Here is a 23630-nt window from a genome sequence, read left to right on the forward strand (position 1 = left end):
TGTGACTGCTCAGGAAGGGAGAGCAGGCAAACAGCTTTTACTGGGACCTCACCAGCTCCAGGCTGCAAGAGATCTCGGATTTCAGACCTCGGCTGGCTCCCATCCTCACCAGAGGGGAACTACCTTCAAGAGACTTCTCAGGCGTCCAGAAGCACGACGTCACCCCAAACCTCTCCAACTGCTGCCTTAACCCTTTCTGAACTCTGGCAGCCGATTGCCTTTGTGATGCGTTTATTGGCTTTTAGTGTTCAGCTGTAAGACAGCAATTTTCATTGTAGAAAGAAAGATATTGTTATGAGGGAAGAAACAGAAATATGAATTTCTATTCATGAGTCATTGCTGTGGATAAGCTGAAGTTACAGATGTCTCCAGAAGGAGGCAAGCTTGGTGCAAGCTCCCTCTGGGCATGCAGGGCTGGTGTATCCCCAGGGTGCTGCCATCGCATGGGTGGGTGTCCAAAGGGATTCCTGGCCCACACTCCCATGACTGGACAGCCCTACTAAGTAACACATGTGCCATTACAACAAGCTTAAAATAGCTCTGCTTCCTTATGGTGGACCAGATGAATGAATGAGGCTTGCTAAGTGTTTGCTCCACAGTGGATGAAAACCGCAGAACACCAAAGGAATCACTTGGAATACAGATGCTTGAGTTAGTCAGAAGCTTTTTACAAAGTCCGTTTCTGCGAGAAAATGCAACTTTGGCAAAATTGAAATGTTTTGTCAGAACATGCTGATATTGAGGAAATGTTCAATCCAAACAAAGGAGACCATTGCATTTGGATTTTATCTTTGCGTCATGTTTCGTTTTGCCTTTTCTATTAATAAGCGCTACTGATTTTATCTGGTCACATATTTGTTAGCAGTTAACTTTTTTTTCTTATGTTTTTTCTTACAGTTTTTTCAGTACTGTCCAAGGGAAACATTGCATGGTTCTAAGACAGACTTTCTCAATTTCATTTCTGTAGCAAATTTGCAGAACTTACATATATTGTGAAGAATAAAAAACAAAATATTGGCATTTTTTATGGAGTAGAAACTGAAGTATCTCAAAGGCTTTAACAAATACCTACAGATGTTTGTAAAGCTCATAGGCATGTTGAGCAACCTCAAAAATTTGTGAGCAGTAGCCAATGGAAACCTTGAGTAGTTTACTGCAGTGGAAAATCCATTATGCCTTCAGGTGGTCTTTCATGGGATGAATTCCTTTATCCAGACATCTCTCCAGGTTATCTTTGTCTGCCTCGCAACCTATTGATTTTTAACTGTGAACAGTCTTTGTAGTGTTTGAACATCTTCCATATAAACCAATGCCAAAGTATTTGTGCCTTTTCTAAATCTCCTAACAAAGATTCAAACAGTAGCCAAGGAGGCTGCTGATGTTAGAGACCATGAGACAGATACCATGATTTTGACCATTAAGGCACATAGAACATGATACTTAAAGGGTATTTTGCACTTAGCTGCTGTTTGACTTTCTGCATGGCTCCAACAGTGGAACTGATGCTAAACAAAACCTTCTTTCAGGGAATGCCCACCTGCTCTATCTGCAGTGTGGGTGTCTGTTCCACACTGCCATGGATCACCTTCTCATGCTCCTCTTTCTCTGACCTTGGTGCTCATAGATGTCTTTATCGCATTTCTTTTGCTCCTTCTCTGCCTGTCTTTTCTAAGTCCATAGAAAGCTGCAAGTGGTGTCCTGACAAGCTGACTAAAGCTTTCCCCCATATTTTCCTCTGAAATTTCTCTTCTTTCCTTCCCACCCAGGCAACTGCTACTAGCTGCTCTCCTCTGTGTTAAGAAAAAAGCTAAGTCTGCAAAAACAGATGAAAACAGAGGCCTCTTACCTCTTTATAAAGAAATGCAATTTTTAATGTCTATGGAATCATAATTAGTTTATTTCATAGCCTGTATTTCTAGTAAAAAATGAAATTAATTAATGTAGTAAGTCCTTTTAAATCTAGGAGTTAGATATTTCATGTGGACCGAGGCCCAAATCTGCCTTTAATGTGTGAAGGAGGGGGAAATCCCACAGCACTGACGGAGGCTGGACGTAGGGAACCAGAGAGTTAAGGCTGAGCATAGAGGACCTAATACATAGGTTGCTTATAAGGGCCAGAACTACTGGGGAAAAAATAGCCACAAAGGCCACAAGTATTTTCTTATTTGAGCCAGTTGCTCTGTCAAGTCATTCAGCACGGCAGAAGAAGAGTCACTGAAGTTGTTCTTCTGTCCTGCTTGAGTACCAGCTCTGCAGGGGCACCATTGGTTTTAGGATGGAAAATGGGTCTTTCTGATTCATAGAGGAGTGGGACAAAGAGAGGAAAACCTGACTGATCTTTGGCATAGCTTATTTTTCTTGTCTCTAAGGGAAGTCATTATGCTCATTAGGAAATACAGTTGCACTAACTGTTACCCTGAAGTGCTTCATTTATCCCTTTTGAAAACTGAGTTGCACTGTTGGACTCACTGCCCCCTTCGAGGATGGCAAAGCAGCCAAAAAAGTGAATTCAAACATGATGCCACAGATTTTTCCTGCCCAGCACATGGCCTATTTACACTTACTGTTTGGTGAGATGTAGCTTTAGTCCCATGAGGGACTGTGGACAGCTTTCACGGTGCTCCTGAATGCACTTCTTGTATTTCTATTAAGATGCAAAGACCAAACCAGGCAGATCACACCAGCCAAATATTTCAGTCTGTATGTAATTCTCCATGAAGGAAAGCTAAAAGCTCTTAGCCATGTGTCTGTGCTGAGGAATCTCACTGTAGCATTTGGCTGCGGTGTTTGTATCTGCCCTATTGCTGAACGTACTTAAGTACAGGTTTGAAAATTACATTCCATTGACACTGAATTGTAAAACAGATCTGCAAAAATTGATTGAGTTAACATATTTTACTAGTCATAATAAATTACCTAACGATCTATTTCAGCCTAGCACAAAACAAGCCCTTTGATAATTAATTATTACCCTCTGGATGAACATTTATGGTGTAATTAATATCATTAACTTGTAATAATCCACCATCAGAAATCTGAGAGATGAAAAAACTGCATGGCCAAGTCTGCCAGAAGAGAAAGAATGCCACCATTTTATATGGGGAAAAAGCTGAGAAGTAGAGAAAAGAGCTGAGGTTCATATCCTGAAGCTGTGGCAGAACAAGTTCACCCATTAAGGACTTCAAGCTCTAAACCATACGTATCCAACCCACCAGTTTAATGGCTCTCTGCCCTCTTTTTTTATGTTTTAATTTTTAAAAAGAAGTTTTGTTACTCGTATACATTAACATAATATTAAATATTTTGTGTATGGCCTGAGATGGTTCCTCTTCACTTCATGCGGCCAAAGTAAAACAAAAAGTTGGACACTGACTCTATAGACCATGAGTGTCCAGCCTGTTGGTGTGCTTGGGCCACATGGAGTGAAGAGGAACTGTTTTGTGCTGCATTTATGAAGGTTGCTCTGAAAGTAATGCTTCCTAATTATTTCCATGGAAACTACAACTGATACAAAGAGCACAGTAACTCTATTTGATGGAGCAAATTCTCTCTATGTGTTTCAACATAGCCACCACCACAAACTGTGCATTTTAACCAGTGATGAACAAGAGCCTGCATGCTGTGCTCGTAAAAAATCTGCATCGGTGAAGGTGACCCACTGTCACTGTCACCACTGCTGAAATGCACCACACACTGCCTCACTGTGCTCACTGTTTGGTCTCCATAAACACTGAGCAATAACTGATGAATGTCAGTGGGTGCAATTTTTTCCATGTGAAGAAATTCAGTGCCACACCTTTGCTTCGTATGAACGTCCATGTCAACGCCATTTTGTCCGACTGCCCCTCTGCTGCCATCTGTCACATGGCAACAGCATGTAATATTGGTGGGAAGGTTCAGCCCCCACTGCCATGCATACAATATCTTCTGCTGACGTCATGGGACAGTATCATAAAATAGGAGGCATTAATTTCAGAGCAGCAGTTATAAAATACATTATATAATTAGTGTATGTAAGTGACAAAGTTCACAAGTAATGTACCTATGTCAACTGAAAATGGAGTCACAAATGAAACAAAAAAATTGGTGATATTTTGGCGGTCTTGAAATCTGTTCTCAAATTCCTTTTCTAAAACAGAAAGCACAGCTGCGCAGTTTTTGCTGCTCACAGGACTGTGTTTAGCCACTGTGTCAGAATCCATAAACTTATTTGCCATAACTTGAGTTAGCACTGCAGTGTACCCTTCCACCTCCTGGTTTCAGCCTAGAGTAGATCAGTATCGCATCAATGTTCCATTGGCAGTCAGTGATGGGTGCATGCCCTGGGCTGGGCCAGGCCACTTGGTGAGGCAAAGCCGCCACGATGATGAGAGTGGGTCAGAAGATGGCCTCAGGACAGGATGAGCAGACAGCAGGCCATGTGTTGGACGTGCCTGGTTTAGGCTGTACTATTTGAGAAGACACAGTGAAGAGTAACTAGTTATGAATATACAATTCTGAATAAAATCAGTTTGGATCTGTGATAAAATCACTCTGTCGGAAGAGCTCTTCTTTTTTTTCAGTCTGAAAGTTCAGTGAAGTTTTTATTTTCCTCTGTATGGGAACTGCTGAATCACAGCCCGAACCTCTGATTGCTCACCTGAGGCGAGCACTGAGTCAGCCACGGGAGCACAGGTGAAGGCAACTCACCTGTGCTGCCAGAAGGGGTGGAGCCTGGCTGCACCTCTCCTAGGCCTATTTAAGAGCTGACTACAAGTGGGGAAGGATCTCTTCTGGAGATCTCTCCTTTGAAGTTTTGTAGTGAGCCTAGGACATGGGCAAGCATTCTATTTATTCTCCCTTTGTTAATATAGCCTGCTTAGCTAAATTCTTTTGTTTATTTCATAATTAAAACATCTTAATATTCATTGATTATACACCCTCTGTTTTCACAAACTTCTGAAACTCTTGTTTCTGTTCTTGGAACATTACCAGAAATCTCTTCTTTTTGGTGTCTGCTCAGGTCATTCCTGGAAGGAAGTCTGTTATTCACGTGTGCTGTTACCAAATTGGATGCCTTCACTGGGCATCCTTCTTACGAGGACATTTAGAGCCACTTCTCTCTCTTCTCACAGGCAGGATTACTGCTGGAACAGCAGAGTCTTCTGCAAAAGAAGAAGTTTGAATCATGGAAGCTCAAATGCGCTCCCAGCGGAGTTGGTATGGTAACGTTTTGAACAAACCCTAGTGACTGCCTGGTTATGCCCATCACACTTGAACAAATTCTGAAGAAACCATTTAAAAGACATTGTAAAAGAAAATGAATCCACTGAAAGGCTGGAAAGGGCTTGTATCTCAATGGAGAAATAAAGCTCAAATGAAACTCAGACCTGGAGCTTTAAGAATAGCAGCAACAGCAGTTAATGAGAGATTAGCACTGATGTTTTACTCCTTCCCTCAAATTATTACTGTTGAATGAGGGAGCCCTTCCAGAGGAGAGATTACCAAGTGTTTGCCTTTAAAACACAGCTTTTAAAAGAAATTGCAGACCTTACTATAACATCTGAGGAACATTTTATAACTTTCTGGGAGTACTTAGTATATGCTTTGCCCTTTGAGCTTCAAGTTCTGCCAAATCTTTGCAATGCAATATCCAGCACTTGTGAACCAAGGAGAATTGTGGCAGCCTTCCTACACAGGCACCTGCAGGCAAGGACGCTTTGTGGGGCTTTTTCTGGCCCAAGCTGCACAAACTATTCCCAGCTCTGTGCAGGATGTTAATCCTCAGTGACTGATACATCACAGTTGAGGAAAGCAAGAGGGGTGAGAATGAGAGAAGCCAAAAGAGCAAGGAGCTGTAGTGCCAGTGCACATTATAGCTCCTGACCTAATGGGACTTATAATGACAATAGTTATGCTTGTATTTGTTAGAAAGATTTTGTCAGGAAAACTGGGGTAGTTTAAAGTTTACGATTCCAATTACATTTCTGGGCAGGTGATCAGGAAAATAGGGCCAGAAAAATAGGAGTCCTTAATGGCACCTAACAAGTAATATGCTTTTTTTTTTTTTAAGTTGTTACTTTTTTTTTTCCTGCTGTCTGGATGTGGTTTTTTTTTTTTTCTGTGCTTCACTTTTGTATACAGTCAGTGATGATCTTCACCATAGCAACATGCATTAAAAGAGACAGGTGGAAGATTTGGTTTGAATTTAAAGCTAGCCAGTTGATCTGCATTTCCAAACTAGAAATGTAGAATTGTAGCCCTTCTTGAAATATGATTCACAATGAGCTGTAATTGCATTGTAATTAGGTAATGAGTGATGTAAAACTTGAGCAGTGCTGTCTAACAAATTAAGAGCTTAGTTTGAAGTGTAGAAATTTTTGTGATCTCCTTTTCTCTTTTCATTGACCCCCATTAAAACTGAAAGGAAGGCTCAGTTTTGCTGTCCTTGTAGGTTGAATTTGCCAAAATGTCCTTATGAATATTCTGTGGAGAAATTTAGCTGCGAACAACTGTAAAATTCTAATTACAAGGAAGAATAATAGAATCATTAAGATTGGAAAAGACTTCTAAGATCATCTATTCCAACTGTCCACCTACCACCAATATTGCCCTCTAAACCATGTCACTAAGTACTACCTCTACCCTTTTCTTAAACACCTGCAGGGACACCGACTCCACCACTTCCCTGGGCAGCCCATTCCAGTGCATCACCGCTCTTTCTAAGAAGAAGTTCTTCCTAATATCCAACCTGAACCTCCCCTGGTGCAACTGAAGACCATTTGCTCTCATCCTATCACTGTTACCCAGGAGAAGAGAGGCTGGTCCCCACCTCACTACAACGTCCTTTCAGAGAGTTGTACAGAGCGATAAGGTCTCCCCCAGCCTCCTCTTCTCCAGACCTCCTCCTTCTCCAGCCTCCTTCAGCCTCTCCTTGTAAGACTTATGCTCTAGGCCCTTCACTAGCTTTGGTGCCCTTCTCTGGACAATGCTTCAGAGCCTCAATGTCTTTCTTGTAGTGAGGGGCCCAAAACTTAACACAGTACTTGAGGTGCAGCCTCACCAGAACTGAGAACAGGGGGATGATCACCTCCCTTCTGATGCAAGCAAGAGTGTCACTGGTCTTCTTGACCACGTGGACACACTGCTGGCTCACATTCAGCTGAGCCTTAACCAAATAATGAAATCATTTACTCCTTATAGAGGTTGTTTTATATTTGGTACAAGCAAATAATCAATATATGTACAGTAACATGTCATAATCTGTGTCCTTGTGATGCATCTTTTGGGATTCCTGCCATCAGTCATTTGATACCTCCTTCTGCTAATCATTATCCAGTTTTTCTGTTCTTCTCCCTTGGTTGACTTGTCTGACCTTGACAAAAATGGGAGACCAGAAGGAGATGACAACAACAACAATAGAAATTTAATATTCGGAAAGAGAGAGTAAGATTGCTCATACTGACAGATGAACCAGCTAAGATCTTTCAGAGCGGTAATATGTTCTGAGAACAATTGGTCAAGCAGGGCACTGCCAACTTTGGTCTCATGATATAACCAGATACACTGATCAAAATCTCAGGCCATGCTGCAGCCATCTCTCAATTTTTATTTTAAAAGTCAGTAGCTTCTTCAACTAATGCAAAAACAGGTGCTGAAAAGTAATTCATTAAGAAGTATTGTCCACCCCTTCTGTCCCTATCAGATACTGAAGTTGAAAGTCCCAAAAATCCTATTTACAAGTATTCAACCTACCTATCTATCATCCTTGTCATCTTCAAGCTCTGGTATGCCAGACCACTATTGATGTTTTACAGAAAAATATGAAAAAGAAATAATGGAAAATGCTTCCTACTAACTATTTTTTTTTTATTAGTGTTTTTTAGGCCCGGATATTGGGATATGAATCAGCAAGATCAGATGTTGTAACATACTGTACTTGGGTAAATCTAAGCAGTGTAATTCTTCAGCTCACATCCCACCCAACACCCTTAAATTAGTTCTTATGGGAAAATTTGTTTTGCTATCTGTCAAATCACTGTCACCCTTTTAGGGAATGCATACTAAGTGGGTAGTAGGATATGTTTGTATCAGGAAATCCCCTCTGCAGATCTAATGCCACCAAAAAAACTGCATCTTAGTATAATTCTGTTATTTATAGCTCTGTAAGTGGAAGCTGAGGAGATTTAGAAGATTTATAAGCTGTTAATCAAGGAAAAAGGCTTTTTTGCACGAAAACCATGAGCTAAAAGTTCATTCAAGTTAATGAAGACTTCATATAGTTCATAAGGGCTCTCTAAAATATACTTGAAACTACTTAGACAGTATTGATAACTGGTATTTTAAGCTCTGACCTAGCAAAGACTTAAGCATATGCTTAGCTTTGGTTAAATCATTAAATCTACTGAATTCAATGGGGCTAAGTGACATAATTTTAAGCCTTTGAAGCCTAAGTTCTAGTGGGTAACTGAAATTCAGAGAACTGACAATGTCAGGGGTCACACTGAAAGCTTTCTGCCCAAGTCCTGGGCTGAGTGTGCTTCCTACATCTCGGGAGTCACGATAGCATTGCTACTGTTACAGCAGTTGCCACCCTTAGCAGCAAACAGGTTCACATTTGCAGTGTGCTGCCTGCTTAATACAACAAATAAAAAGAAATAGATTTCATCAGACCAGATTTCCCACGGGAATTACCAAGAGATGTGCTGGACCATTCGCTGCTTTGTACACACAGAAAGAGTGACAGGACTTTCTAAATAAGGCAGTCTTCAGCATTTGTTGTTAATAGGCATGTTGGGATTTTCAGCGAGCAGTTATGTAGTGGCCTCCAGGATTAGAAATTGACACTGCTTCTTCCCCTTAAAGACTGATGAACTCAAGAACTGTGCCATTATCTCCCTCTTGGACTGTTAGCATTTAGTGGTGTGTATGCTGACAGAGATGGTATTGACTTTATTACTGCAAACATTCATTGGTAGAAAAGAAGCAACAGAAATGAAAAGAAATAATAGTAATTTATGGTTTCTTTCCATCAGGACTTTGGTCTTACAGATATAAGCAGTAAAAGAAAGGAATTCTCTTGCATTCTGGACCATCCTGCTACAGAATCTATATTTCTCCATCCTAGTTATTACCTCTCTGTCTTGAAACAACAATGAGGGCATGTCCCTACTGACAGCATAGCTTTATCTTCTGATATCTGTTTATGGGTCCTCTCCAAATTCCCATTACTGTTTAACACACATTATCATGCCAGGAAAGAAAAGTCTACACAGAAGTCTGCTCCTAGAACGCCTCAGGAAGGAGCGCAGAAATACCAGTTTTGGATCCAGCAGGGAATTTTTAGCTTGTCCTAAAAGAGTATTTAAAATAGTATTGTTTTTTTTTCTATATATTACTGTCTGTCCATAAATCTGTTGTTTATATTCAGTAAATGTCTTCTGTGTGAGGAATCTCTTGGCCACTGATATTTGTTTTATATTCCTCTTCATTTATTTTTAATGCAGAACAGCTTGATCTGAGGCCTCTGAAGTGAATGCAAAGTCTGTCCATGAGTTTGGTGGCCTTCAGAGCAGGCTCATAAGGATTCTTGATGATCAGCTGATCAAAATTTGGCTGAAATGAGTGACTGCATCTATGCTGTGTTGAAAGAACAGCCTCTGGAGTGTCTGTGAGTCTGGTTTTCTCCCTTTCCTGACTGCCTGGGTTGACTCATCCCTTGACCAACCAGGGTTATACAGTCCTGTATATGGTGCTCTGGTTTTACCCCAGGCCATGTCTGGATAAGCACTTCATGCCTATAGCAGTCATGGGGCCAACCTTTGCAGTGATGGTATAGTTAATGAGTGCACCACTCCAAGTAACTTAATCACTTAGAACCATGGGAGTACAGGCTAAACTGTGAATTAAATATGTAATTTCTTCCTGTGTTAAACATGCTAGCGATCTCTTGTTGATATTCCACAGTTGTGTTTTACGCACATCTTTTAAAAATGTTTGTTAAAATTTATGAACAGTGCATTCTTCATGAGCCACCTGGTGAGCATTGGCTTTTAAACAACCATCTTGTGAAGGTAGTATCTCAAGTCCTATCCCAACATAAGAACTTCAAAGCAGTGAGTAGTTTTCACGTGTAGATTTCATCTCTCTGCTCTAAACACTCGGTAGGCAAATGCACCATTGTAGGTAAGAGATGTTACCTACAGTAAGTTCAGTGATCCACTTCAGTGCGATTGCTCCATGCAGTGGATTGTTGTAGTGCATAATTAAGGTAGACAGCAGTCATTTTCCTTTCATAATACTTGGCTCTCCTTTTTCAATGGGAGTCAGTCAATGAGAATTATTCCTCCTGCTTCATCTCCTATTCCTGACATAAGGTATACTTCAGCTAGCACTTTTCTCACCTGGTCACTAACATTTTGTGCTATTTCACAGGCCTTTCACTTGAGCTATGAGGATAGTATCCATTTCAGCAAAAGTTAAATGACTGTAGGTAACTGAGTCAGCACTTTTGATGTTCTTCATTATAAATGGAGAGAACCACTATGTGGCTTATCAGCCTCATTTTCAAAGTCAGCATTAGGGTGAATTCTTCTCCAGGCACTAGAAAGGGTTTTTTCATTACTGCCTTTGCTGTGAACACTGACGTTTAGGATGTCTGATGTTAGATAAGATGAATCCCATCCCATTCTGGTGAATTTATGTGAAGATTGAATGCCAAATAAAAAAATAAAATGCAGTGTCTGCAAACCCATATTTCACGGGACAAATTACACTGGTTCTGTTTACTATTCATCATGGAGCAAAGTATTGGCTGCTTGTGTAGAGTACAGATGTCAGAAGGGTGGCAGATAAGTACCACATGAGGATCTGATTTTTGGTGCCTGGGGTTTGCAAGTGCTTTTCTGCCATGTTAGCAAAGTAAAGCCCTCCTGGCCAGCACAGACGAGCTGCTGTAAATGATTTATGACTTTTCTCAACTAAAACCAGCCACATGGGTCACTGTGTAAACAAGTAGGAATGATAAGATATAAATAACAGAGTTCTGCATATTCCTGGATATGGAGTGAATGTATTTAGCATTATATCATCCCTCTCCTCCATGCGGTCAGAATGTAGGTGGAACCAGTGCATTCTTTTACAGCCTCTCTTTTTTTTTTTTTTTTTTTTTTAAGTATGACATATGAACTGCAAAAACAGGAGGAAAATGTAAATTAGGACATCTTAATCAATAGTACTCCAAAATAAGTTGATGGGACTTTTTTCTCTGTAGAGAGGCACAGAGTAAACAGGTTAATCAGTTTAAGATTCTTTTATAAGGTCGCAGTGCTCAGTATGATTTACTGGAGATGAAATTTGGCAGGCAATATGTTCATAATATGATCTAATCATGTTTGGTAGTGTGCAGAGGGAAATAAAGAAATTGGCTGAGAGAGGATTGCTTAAAAATTGGCAACTTTGCAAAAACTGTGACTTCTCTATGGAAATCTCATCAGAATGATGAGCCAGCCAGCTTTTCAGAGACTGTCCAGAATTTTTCCTTTCAAAATATTTGTGGATGAGTGATAATGGATAACTTCTATTACTGGATGGCTGTTGCAGTGCACTTCAGGACTGACCTGAAGTATCCCCTGCTATTTCAGCACTGGACTCCAGCAGCTCTGCCAAAAAGCCTCACTCCTCAGTCCCTGCTTTTCTTTTAGGCTGAGGGGTTCATAAGTCTGCTGGAATATTGTCAGGCCTCATAAGACTGAATAACCTCTTTGTGTAGCATCCTGCCAGAAATGACCCAGACCACATATTTCAACAGATACGACTATCAAATCATTTGGATAACCTGCTCTAGCACACAGCCGCATCCTGTTCTCTACTGATAAAGTCTAGTTCAACTCCTAAAGTGTTTATGACTTAGCATTTGTTATCCTGAACGCTTGCTATCTACAAATTTCCCTAATAACCATCTTATACTTGTTACAATTTTGCTCCCTGAGGTATGCTGTGGAAAGGATTCATTGCTTAACTACATGCTGCACCAAGAACTGTTTCTCTAGTCAGTTTTGGATAGGCTACTTTCCATTCCATGAAATTACCCCGTGGTTCCAAAAAATCAAGGCAGACACATATCTCTGTGATATTTTCTTGATGTCCTGTCCATCCTGCAGTCTCACATCATGCATCTGAAATGCAGTGCCTGGGATGAGGTGATTATCCCATTGGTGTTGTGAGCACACAGCTCATGCATGGCTACTATTTGGATATTCCTGATGAACTCCTGTATTCACCTGTGCAATCCCCCATTATTTTCAGTGTGGATCTCACTGTCATGCAGTATACGTGCAGCCCCTTTGATATGAGTTAGCATGTGCCATTGCTTAATTTTATTGTAGGGCTCTTGATTTCTCTTTTCGTGTACTTTTTTCCCATATGCTCAAGTACACAGAGACAGCGTCCCATTGCGTGATCACTATAAGATATCTGAAATTTTTTCACCAAAAATTTCTCATGTTAGAAACGAGAAATAGTAACATCACAGTCACTAACGAGTGATTCATCATCATTCTGTAGAGCTTTGGCAACATGTCAAAGGGCAAATGTTCAGGAAAATAGAATATTTTCCCAGTGTTCGTAAAATGTTCAGCAAAATAAATATGAACTCCCTGGAGATCACTGGCAATAAACATCTAGTCGCAGCCTCCACAGCAATGCATCATTCTTTCTGTTATTTTCTGTAGTTCCCCTGGATAAGGAATGTATCTGCAAAAGATTAATCTCTAGATAGTGGATTTCCCATGAAAGGAGTTTACCTTTTCTGTAACTTCTTTTGACTCTTCAAAAACTAACACGAGGGCGTTCCAAGCATTCATTGCCAACCTGTGATTTGGTCTGAGGTGCAGCCCTGGGCAGGTGCTATTGAAGAGATTCCCAGCAATGCAAATTGCTGTGATTTAGCCATCTTACCTGCAGTGTAACGTAACTTGTTTATGAAGAGAACTAAATAGGTGCTGGGCCAGAGAGATGGTGAGCTCCATAGCATATTCTGCAAGTGCCTTTACTTGAGGCAGAAACCCTTCTTTGGAACAGTTTTCCATCCCAAGTATGATTCCTGGTTTCCAGAACTGCTCCACCATGGAAGATGGGCAGCAAGCACCTGCCTGAAAGGGAAGATGTTAGTCATTAAACATCACTGATAGCCTGCCAAAGGGAAACTCTTTGGGAGGCTGAGCTGGCTGCAAGTGTTTGTTAGCTTCTCCAACTCCTTTATGAGAAAGAAGGGGGAAGTGGAAGATCTCTAACATCAAAGCAAAAAGACCAGATGTTGGTCGTGGTCAGTAAAACTGAGACATTCACAAAGAACAGGAAATCTTAGCAGGTGAGAGGATCAAAGAAACGTGTTTTCACAGGAGAAAGGCTTTTCTTAACGTGTGGGAATAGTCAAAGTCAAAGCAAACTGTTCTGTAACAAGGAAGAAAAGAGTGAAATACTACGACTGAAGAACAAAATCATTTTCATCACTTGTTCAAGTCAAATGTCTCTCAGAGAAAGGTGAGAGACAAGCATTCACTGCTTTGTCTTCTATGTTCTTGTATTTCTGCTTTTATTTAAAGTAAGTCACTTTTTTCTGGGGGACTTTGCAACCAGTGTTTGCTTTCCCTGCCATAGATATAACAGTGCTGTCTCCTGCAACCCAAGGCAGAAATGCCAGGAAGAGATGCTCCTATGCTTGTACCCCATGGGACAGCAGCTGCAATGATGCTGGCGTGACTTGGGCACAGCAGTGGCTTGTCAAGGAGGGTAAGCCAGCAACTCTGAGGGTAGTGCCCTCAGACATGTGAGGCAAGGGCATCTGGTGGGGAGGCCCACAGTCAAAGGAGCTCTCAAATAGATGCTTATCCTCACGTGGATAATGTTTAAATGGGTCCTTAAAGCCTTCTTAAATGGGATGGACTGAAACATGCTTGTCAGCCACAGTTATGATATCCCAAGTGGGTAGAACTGTCACATTGAGATCATGATCTGGTTTAAATTGATCTATCAGACGTGAGGCTTGCAAAGTTTTCAGATGTCTCCAGAAGTGTAATTATCTTATATTCCTGGCACAAGGGATTAGCAGCTGTTTTTCTTTATCCTTTGCTTTTTCTGTCTCAGTCTCTTTAAACATGTTATTCTTGTGTAATGTAGAGAAAAATATGATTAAGTTCACATGGTTAATAACATAGCACAGTTTGTAGGAGGAGGAAAAATATTGATTAGGCCAAGTGATATAGCTGGAAAAAACAGACAAGCTTTTAAGCACACAAAGGATGAGTGAGCCCAGCAGGCTGTCAGTTTTCTCAACCGTATCATTTGGTTTAACAAGAGCAATTTCCTCTCTGTGTGCCGGCTCATGCGGATCCTCTTGGGGCACAGTCTGGAGAACACGCTGGGAGTGAGGGAGCTTACTGAAGTCTCCCTAGCACCCCACTTAATGAATTGGCATAGACCTGGGTGAGAAGAACCTTATTATTATCCAGTTGCCTTGAAATTACTCTTAATTCAAGTCAGGATAGGGTCAGTTAAAAATGCAAGTATTTATTCGTGGAATCCAAACTAGCCAGTGTTGTCACAGAGTTTGTAACATGTAAAGTAGAAGCAATGGAAGGACAAAGCACTTTTGAGACGTGATAGGGAAGGTCTCTCTCTTGCCATCCCTTGCTTTCTCTCTGCTGTCTCCCAGCAGCTTGCTGCATCCTTCCCCATGCTCGCGTGGGCAGTGGCCTAACCACTCTTCTTTGTTAAAATTTGAGTTGCCTGATTTTCTTGAAGTCTTAAGTTTCTCCGTGATGAACCAGGCGTTATTTTCAGTTCCTGTCTGTCCACAGGCCCAGGCGTGTGATATTTTCTGTGTCCTCCCCCTGCCCTCATGCCTACCTTGATGTTGTGACCTTACACCGAACCGCATACTTCACAGCAATCTGTACCTTAAGCAGTGTGCTTGATTCTGGTCCTCTGTGGGATAATCACGTACTTCTCCTCAGCGAGTTTTGACTAAAAGCAGACATGTAGAATTAACCTCTTTACAGCAGTAGTGGATTTAGGGTTGTTGACTTCTAATATCTTTCTTCTGAACTAATTCAGAGAAGTATCTTACCTTCGTGCCTTTTAAGAATTAATGAATGCTTTCTCACAGCTCTGAGCAGAAACATGAAGACTGTATATCGTTTCTTACACGAGGGGCTGAGACAGATGGGCTGGCAGCAGGATTAAGCTGAGGTGTGTGTTTGTTTTCATGGCCTAGAATGAGATGCCCAGACTGTTGGGTTTCTGTTTAATAAATTCGGTTCGTTCTTCTAACATGATGAGAGCAAATTCCCATCAGCTTCCATTACTGCTGTCAGTGTCATGTCAACTCAACATTGGGGTGATGATGGGCACCTGGATAAGTCAAATGCAAATAGCTGAGAAGCTTGCTGAAGGAGTCCGGATGAGGTGTTTGGGTGTTCAAGGCCTTTCTGTTAACAGAATGGTGGATAAATTCTGCAGAGACCTGACTGCTTCCCACTGGTGGTAAAATAACATAAGGCAACTTGTGGCAAAAGCTTTCTCTTCATGTTACTTCATACAAGAAGCACAAAGCAGTTTGTAGAAGTGCTTGTTTCAGGACTCTCAGTGCTCCCAGAAAGCTGCTGAACAGATGCTCTGTTTGGTGCTGATTTTGTTCCTTTAACACTCTGGGATGTTTTGAGCCCACAGACAGGGGCAAAGGAGGCTCAGCTGGACCACATGCCGCTCGGTGGCTCTTCAGCAGAAGCTTCTGCCCTGGCTGTGGCTCCTCAGTAATATTTCCTGAGCTGCAAGGAGAAGCAGAAAGCAAAATAGCAAAAGGAAATGAGATAAGCTGGTGCTTCTGTTGTTCCTTCTAGAAATGAATGAAAAAGGCCTGAAAAGTGGGTCTTCTGCTTCTCAGAAAGGCTTCATTTTCTTCTTATGTCTTATCCTTTGAAGCATTGGAAAAGCCAAGACTTCGCTGCTTTTTCATGTGAAACTGAATGGATATCTCTGATATCAGCTGTGTAGAGAAGACTGACCTGAATCTTTAGAGAACTGATATTTTTATTACAGTTTTCCACAGAGGGATTGCATTAAACATGTACTAACAAAGCTCACTAACATCACTTTAAACAGCCTAGATACAGTTTACATCTTCTCAGATAATTACACTGTACCTCTGTCATAGATATCCTAATCCTCTTCATTCTCAAGCTATGTATGCAATTTACCAGGAAAAAAAGTAGAGACAAGATCTGAATTTTTCCTGTACAAAATATCCGCTGAAAAACTAACACCAAATGCCTATGAGATGAAGACTCTTGCAAGACTGCATTATAGCTAGGGAAGGTGAAAAAAGACCATGAACCCATTTGTTCCTCTCCGAAGATCATTCCCAGCAGCTGAGAATAGAGCTAATTTTGCGTAGGGAACCTTGTTTCAGCTCTTAGTGTGGTACTCTGGCTGGGGCTGTCCTGAACTGACAGCCACCAGCTTTGGGCTCCAGCACTGCTGCAGCACAAGTGTCCTCAGATCTCCCTGCTCCAGTTCTGCAGGCTGCTTGACAGATCCAACAGGCTGACAAACTGTGAAAAACAAAAGCTTTTCCATCTTCAGAAGATGCTTGTTGGAAGGATGGAGGGTCAGATCCCACTAGCTGTTAGTTCAAAAATGTTGTGTCCTACCTCCGCGCGTAGTGTTGTATTGGGGTTGCATTCAGGAAATAGCATGGGATTTCCACTCTGCTGCTGCCTAGCAGGCTGCCAAGTGGCCCGTGAGCATGAGGCAGGCAGCAGGGAGGCTGAGGCACCAGCACAGGGCTGTCCTCTGCCAGCTGGCACCAGGTGGGAATCCTTGCCATGAGCAGGGCACTGGGAAGGGCTCCCAGCTGGAGCACAACGCCTCATGGAATGAATGTTTCTCACTGGAAAGCAGACGCTTTGGTCAGAAATGATCCCTTGGGCTGGAATGTACCTGGCTCCAGTTTTGAGGAAACTTGGATGAAATTGTGAAAACCATAAACTGTTTTGTTTTGGTTTTTTTTTCATTTACTTAGAAATTGCTGAAACTCAGGAAACACAGATCCACCGAGACAGAAGAAAAAGCAAAAGGTTGTCATTATTCTCATGTATCCTTTTACCTGCTCTTCACTATGCCTTGCCAGGACACACATTGAGAAGCTTAACAAGTCCTCAAATGAAGGAACACAACTCTCTTTCTTTCTATACAATGAAAGCAGATAGGCTTGTGTGACATCAGACAGAGTTATTCAGCAATGATGGCCTTTGTACAAGCGAGAGATATTTTTCAAGAATAAGACGGCTGTGACACTAATAAAGCTAATCAGCTATAGCTTCTGTATGATGATTTTCTTCCTTGGATATCAAAGGACTTCACTAGGAATGGCATTCTTATCCTGTCAGTGCAGAATAAGGGAACAGATACAACAGAATTGAAAGAACTAGTCCAAGATCAAATAGTGAATCAAGGGGAGAGGAATTAGGCCCTGTTCCCCACAGTTAGCTTGTCCCATGGCAGGTACTGAAGGTGAGAGCTTTGTCCTCAGCCTGGTCTTTGGACGGAGGAATTCACACCAGTGGCATTTCATCTCCTCTCTCTACTGCTGCTTCTGATCTTCATCCCTTCCTGCCTGCTTGGCACAAGCTGGAGCACCATACCTCCTCCTCCTCCTTCCCATTGGGCTAAACACACTGCGAGGGCCTCAAGGCAAAGGGTAAGGCAGCATCCCCTGACTGGAGGAGGAAAAAGGCTCAGACAGTGGGAGCAGCTGAATGAGGAAAAGAAATGGGGTCACTTGCTTGAAATTTAGGTGTCATTCCCATTGGACACGGAGGAGTGGGACCTTGTGGTGTCATTTTCTTAAAGAAAAAAACGTTGAACACAGAGTGGAACATTGCTCTGTTTTTTACAAGGAAATGTGTCTGTTTCACGATGACTTGCAGATCTTTGTTCATAGATCATTAGGAAGCAGTAGTTCAAAGGGCCTGGAAATCCAGGTGCTGCGCTTTGCAAGGGAAAGGCCTGGCAGTGCCTTACTCAGCAGGTGACTCTGTGGCTGTATGCAAGCAGCAGTGTCAGGGCTTGGTCACACTAAAGCCTCTCCGCAGTGGATAATGCACATGCACCTGAGAGAGTCCTAGCCCAAATATTTTATAGTCTCTCTGGCACAGACACTTTGGAGCTTGGAAATTTAGAGAAAGGGAATGGTTTCTCAGAGATCTCCAAGGAAACTTGTGGCAGAAGTACAAACACGGTAAATTCACATCTGCTGGGCTGAAGCTGTGTCCTGACTTCAGAAGTCAACTGAGTACTTTCAGTACTTCAGTGCATTTTACCTGCCTGCCTTCTGCAGGCATTTACTGGAAACTGCTGTGCCGTGACAGTTAGAGACTGAGATCCACAGAGAAAATAAATGAAACAAGAAAAGCCTCTTTTGGTCTGCTCTGGATAGAATCAGAAGGTTTATATATGGAAATTATCCTTTTGCCAAGGGTGAAGGGAGACCTGGGAAGTGTCTGCTCCATGGCCAGCACCAATGAATGTATACATCATCTTCTACAGGAGCTGTCAGATAGCACAGAGCAGCTGGGTGTCACCAGAGGAGATCTCTGCTTTCTGGGGAGGGGAAGAGGACGGATCTCTCCATGACTCAGAGACAGGGGCTCGGCAGGGGCAGTTCAGCCAGCTACTATGGCTGGATTAACAAATTAGGTAGATATGTTCCTCTCTCTGTAGTTACAGCACAGGGCTGGAAGGAAGAAGGCGCAGTCAGAAGGGATAATGCGGGAAGAGCTCAGTTTCCACATGTAGTGTCAGCTGAATGGCTAGAAGGGATTCTGATGAAAGCCAGCAGCCTGGAGCAGGATCCTGCCTGTCTGCCTCTAGTGCATGTATCTCCATGTTCAAGGGCATGTGATCCTGTCTCCTCAGCCCACATAAAACACAGCATTATAAATTACTGATATTTCCCTTTCTCTAATTCCCAGTGCTTAAATTAATGCTAACCCTATGTCTTTAAGCTCTGTTTGTTGCTTCTCTTGTTGCCATAGCATTTAGTGTTTCCATGTTGGAGATTTCCTCTTTTTTTTTTTTTTTTCCAGACATTACCCCATCAGCACAGCTCCAGACCTGGAATTCCAGCCACTTTTGGCTAATAGGAAACTCGTTTTTGTTGCTATAAAAGTATCAAGCCATGTAAATGCTAGTGGCTTAGACCTGGATCTTCATGTCTAGGAATAGCAACAAAGCTCAGTGAGTGAGAGAGGGAGGAGCACAGACCTCTGTGCGTCCTAGCTCATTCCTCAGAGCCAGCATGTCCTTCCAGGGACAGGGAGAGGAATGGGCCTTTCCAATCCTCCAACATATTTGCAAGACCTATGGGTTTCTTCGGTGTGCTGCCCAACAGAAGGGGACTGGTCTGAGTCGTACTGAAAGAATGGGTCATCCACTCAAGAGCGCAGTGTCTTGGAGACAAAAGAAATTTCTCCATTAGGGCCTGATCCAAGGATGAGCAGCCCTTTAGGAGGTATTGGTCTACAGTTAGAGCTAGGCTGTCCATAAGGACCTGTAGTACATGGTGGACATGGAAGAAAGTGTGGCACCAGAGCCCCTCACCTTACTCCATCCCACTTTTGCAGTTCTGTCTGAGTGCAGTTTGCTCTGTGTGCTCAGGGTGAGCGAGACCAAGAGTCCCCTGAGAGACTGCAGCAGATGAGGGGGAAAAGGAGAGAGAATCTGAGACTTTTGAAGTGAACCTGCTGCTAAAACCAGGGAATTCGGAGGGAAATTCAGGCTGGGTACATTGTGAGTGCTGCATTGCTTCTCGTTCTGGGCTCCTCCATGATCCTCCAGCCCTTCAAAGCAAGGCCAAAGCTTTAGTAGCACTCGCGGAAGGCAGCACCCAGGCATTAACCCTGCTCAGAGACACTGCATTGGCCCCAGCCTCTGGTTGCCTGTCTGGACAACAGAAGTAATGAATGGGGTTTTAATTGCCTTAGTAAAGTGTCTGCTGAAATAGGGATGGAAAATATGAGCTAAGCACAAAGTATCACTAATACTAAGCTATTTCTTGCAGCATTGTTAACGCTGCTTTCTGCGAATTATTGCTATTGACTCACCCTAGCACTCACATTATTTATGCTGCATGAAGTGTCAATCTGTTACATTGCAGCACAGATTGAAGGAATGAGATAAAATGCTGCAGGGAATTGGCATGAAGCTTTAACTAGCTCTGAGTAACAGCTACCGCTAATCATTAACATTATGTGTTCAATTAAATTGCATTAAAATAATAAAGCATTCCAGCTACTGTATTATGTCATATTGTAACACATCAGGTGCAGCAGCGCATTCTGGTAATGTATAAGAAAATTACAGAAGATACAATTTTAGAAGTGGGGGGGAAAAAAGTAGCATTGAAGTAGCATTGCTTTTTCAGAAAATCCTGAACGCTTCTTTCATTCAAATTCTGTTTGTGGGCCCCATGGATTTTGAGGTGAAACGAATCCAGGATCATTCCTGGAACTTTTCATAAGACTCAGACAGGAAGCATGGTGCCAAATTCAAACAGTGTTCCTGGTGTCTGCCACTTGTTCTTTCTTGTGGTTTTGGATGAGTACTTCCTGGCTTATACTCATGGGTTATGTTGCTGTCCAGGGAAAACCCTTGAAAGAAAGGAATTTCAGCACAGAGCTCATTGGCCCTACTGCCCTGATTTATTTTTATTACTACTAGTCCTCGTATCATTTTGTTGTTGTTGTTGTTTTGTTTGCACGTGAAAGGAAAAAATGTTTCTGGCAAAGGGAAACTGATAAAATCCTCAGGGGAATGTCTCCCGTTTGAACTTTCTTGAATTCCCAGGAGCAAGGAGGGCTGATGGCAGCAAGGCTGAGGGAGCCAAATAAAACGTGGCCAGGGAAGCAGAAAGGGCTGAGAAGCCAAGCTGCTTCCTGTCAGCAGGCTTCCCTGAGCACTGCTGTTGGGGTGCTGTGAGACAAAGTCATGAGCTGAAGGTGCCATGGGAAATCTTTGGCTCAGTTTCTTGTTAGCGCAGGGCTCAGGCATTCCCTCAGGTATTGTGGGGCAGAGGCAGCATGGTCTGGGTGCTCCTTCTCATCCCTGTGTTACTTCTTCCTTGTGCTCCAGGGCACAAATGTTTTCTGCTCCTGCCCTTCACCAATGTCTCTATTTCCCAGCTAATTGTCCTCTCACCTGCCATGCTGATAGCCAAGCTACATTCAATGTTCTGTTTTTTCCCAGTAGAAATATCTTGGAAATTTAATAGCACAACTCTTCTCTGACCAAGGCTGCCTGAAAGGAACTGCTACAGGCAGCCAGCTCTCCTGGAGCAGAGACTGATTTCATCCGCTGTTGTTTAATTTTAAAGTTGCAGACCCCAGTGATGTCATCTTTCTGCCAATTCCACCCCTGTCAGCACATCCAGGAACACAGGGTGTAAAAGCTCCTTGCTCCAGGAAGTGTCTCAGCTGGCTCTTGGCTCCCCGTGGCTTCTGGAGGCAGAGAACATGTGCACAGAAGGCAGCCGCTATCTCACATCAACATCCCAAACTGTACAACAACATCCCAAACTGTAGAGCTCCCAGCATGTAGATTAGCATGGACTGTGTGGCTTGGGTCTCCTCACACACTGTGTGCAGGAGGTAAATGCCAAATTCTGCCCTACTTTGGTGCAAGAAAACCTCCTCCTTCACATCTGTGGTCCTTTCAGCTGAACACTGTATTGATAAATGCTTTGTTTTCATCATTGGCCCCATTTCATCCAGAGTGGGGAAGAAGGCTCATAGAGACTTGAGAGAGTTCACTTCCCTGTTGGCATGCTGATCATTGGGCTCTTCTAAAAGCAATAAATCATGGAATAACTTGCATTTAACTAGCGATTCTTTGTTGCACGTTGATGGCATTTTAACTGCTTCTGGCCATTACAGAACATTTGACCATGAGTAAAGACTGTTAGATTCAACCTTGACATTTTAACGTAATAAAGCAATTAAGATGGGTGTTGCACATTAAATATTTTGCTTCCAGAGCAGAATTCATGATATAAGCCTATCTAGCCCTGTCTCAGAGGAGCCTGAATATCTCCCTTCCGTTGCATATTTAGTGAATATTGTGCCTTCCTTGACTTGGCAGCAGAAGATGGGAAGCTCTCGGAGGCTTTGGGTGTGCTCCTGAGCAATGCAGCTGCTGGTGAGAGATGCTATCAGGTTATAGCTGCATGGTGCTGTTGATACCACAGCCCAGGGAGAGTCAGTTCTACCACAGGCAATGCACCTTCCCACCAGTACCTTCTCTTCTCTGCCTTCCACATGAAGAAAGAAGGCCCAGGGTCTTCACAAGGGCTTTGTCCTCACTGTCCTCTCTCCACAAAAGAGGGGGCACTGAGAGGTGTTTCATGTTGCTGCTTCAGGCTGCAAAACCCTCAGTGCTGCAGCTCAATGAGCTGCTGGTGGCACAGGCTCTGCAGTGTGTTGATACTTTATCTGAAGAGCTGTGTGAAAGGACAATTAGAGAAATGCAGTGCATGTGAATGGTACAGAGCTGGGAAGGTACCTGGCACAGCTGTGTCTGCCTCCATTGCTCCACAGTCCTGAAGTAGACTGAAGTCTGCTCACATCCATCACAAAGCTTCAGAAAATACATGGGTGTTATTTTCTCCATCATACCCTTCCCTGTTGTGCTGTATCCTGTTATCTCCTTGGTCTGTTTTGTTTTCTGTTAGTGACTCGGTGGAAAATCATCTCTTGTGATGCCCAGTAAAGAGCAGGAGGAAGAGAGCACTGACTTCAGTCTTGTGACTGTGTTTGTTTTTCTCCTCGTTGGGAGATTTATTTCATGACTCTTGTTGAAGTGTTTACAGAAAGTTTGACAGCTAGGCAGAAAGTCATTTGCAAGGAAACTGGGATAAATCAAAACAAAAATGTTGGTCAGCTTCCCAGAGGAAGAAGAGCTCTTTTTTTTGTAATGTCCATGCTGCCCTTCCTCTCCACCCACATGCTGTGGGAGCTTGAAGGCAATACATAGGAGCAGGACAGGGATGAAGGCTGAACCAAGCGTGAGATGGAAGATGAAAAGAGGCTCATTTATTCCTAAAACCCTTTTGCTTTTTTTCCTTTCTTTAACTTGATGTCAGTGAGAAGGACACAGTCATACACAAATCAGAAGTTAAATTCAGTGACAGTGAACAGTGAACAGTGACAACAAAAATAATACAGTTCTGCTGTGTTGGCATCCTCTAGTCCCTACCAGCTGTTTCCAGCTGTCAAGGAGAACTTGAGGACTGCTTTGGACATTATCAAATAACTTATCCTTACAACATCCTGTTCTGCAAGCTGAGAAACTGAGGCACAGGCAAGCTAAGGGTCACACTTGATGCTGCAGGGAGATGCAGCAGGGCCAGCTGTAGAAACAAACACCAACGCTCTGTCAGGCCAGATTTTTGGCTGTGAGAAAGGATAAGTAAGAGACTCATTCCTGCACTTTTCTATTTCATCTCTTCTGACAAAAGCCATGCTTTGTGCAGCACGTGTCAGGTGCAGCCTGGACCCAGCAGTCCCAGACTGGTTGAAGGCTCACAGAAGATGAGCAGC

Source organism: Tetrao urogallus (genome assembly GCF_951394365.1).
Source record: "Tetrao urogallus genome assembly, chromosome: 6".
Classification (NCBI taxonomy): Eukaryota; Metazoa; Chordata; class Aves; order Galliformes; family Phasianidae; genus Tetrao; species Tetrao urogallus.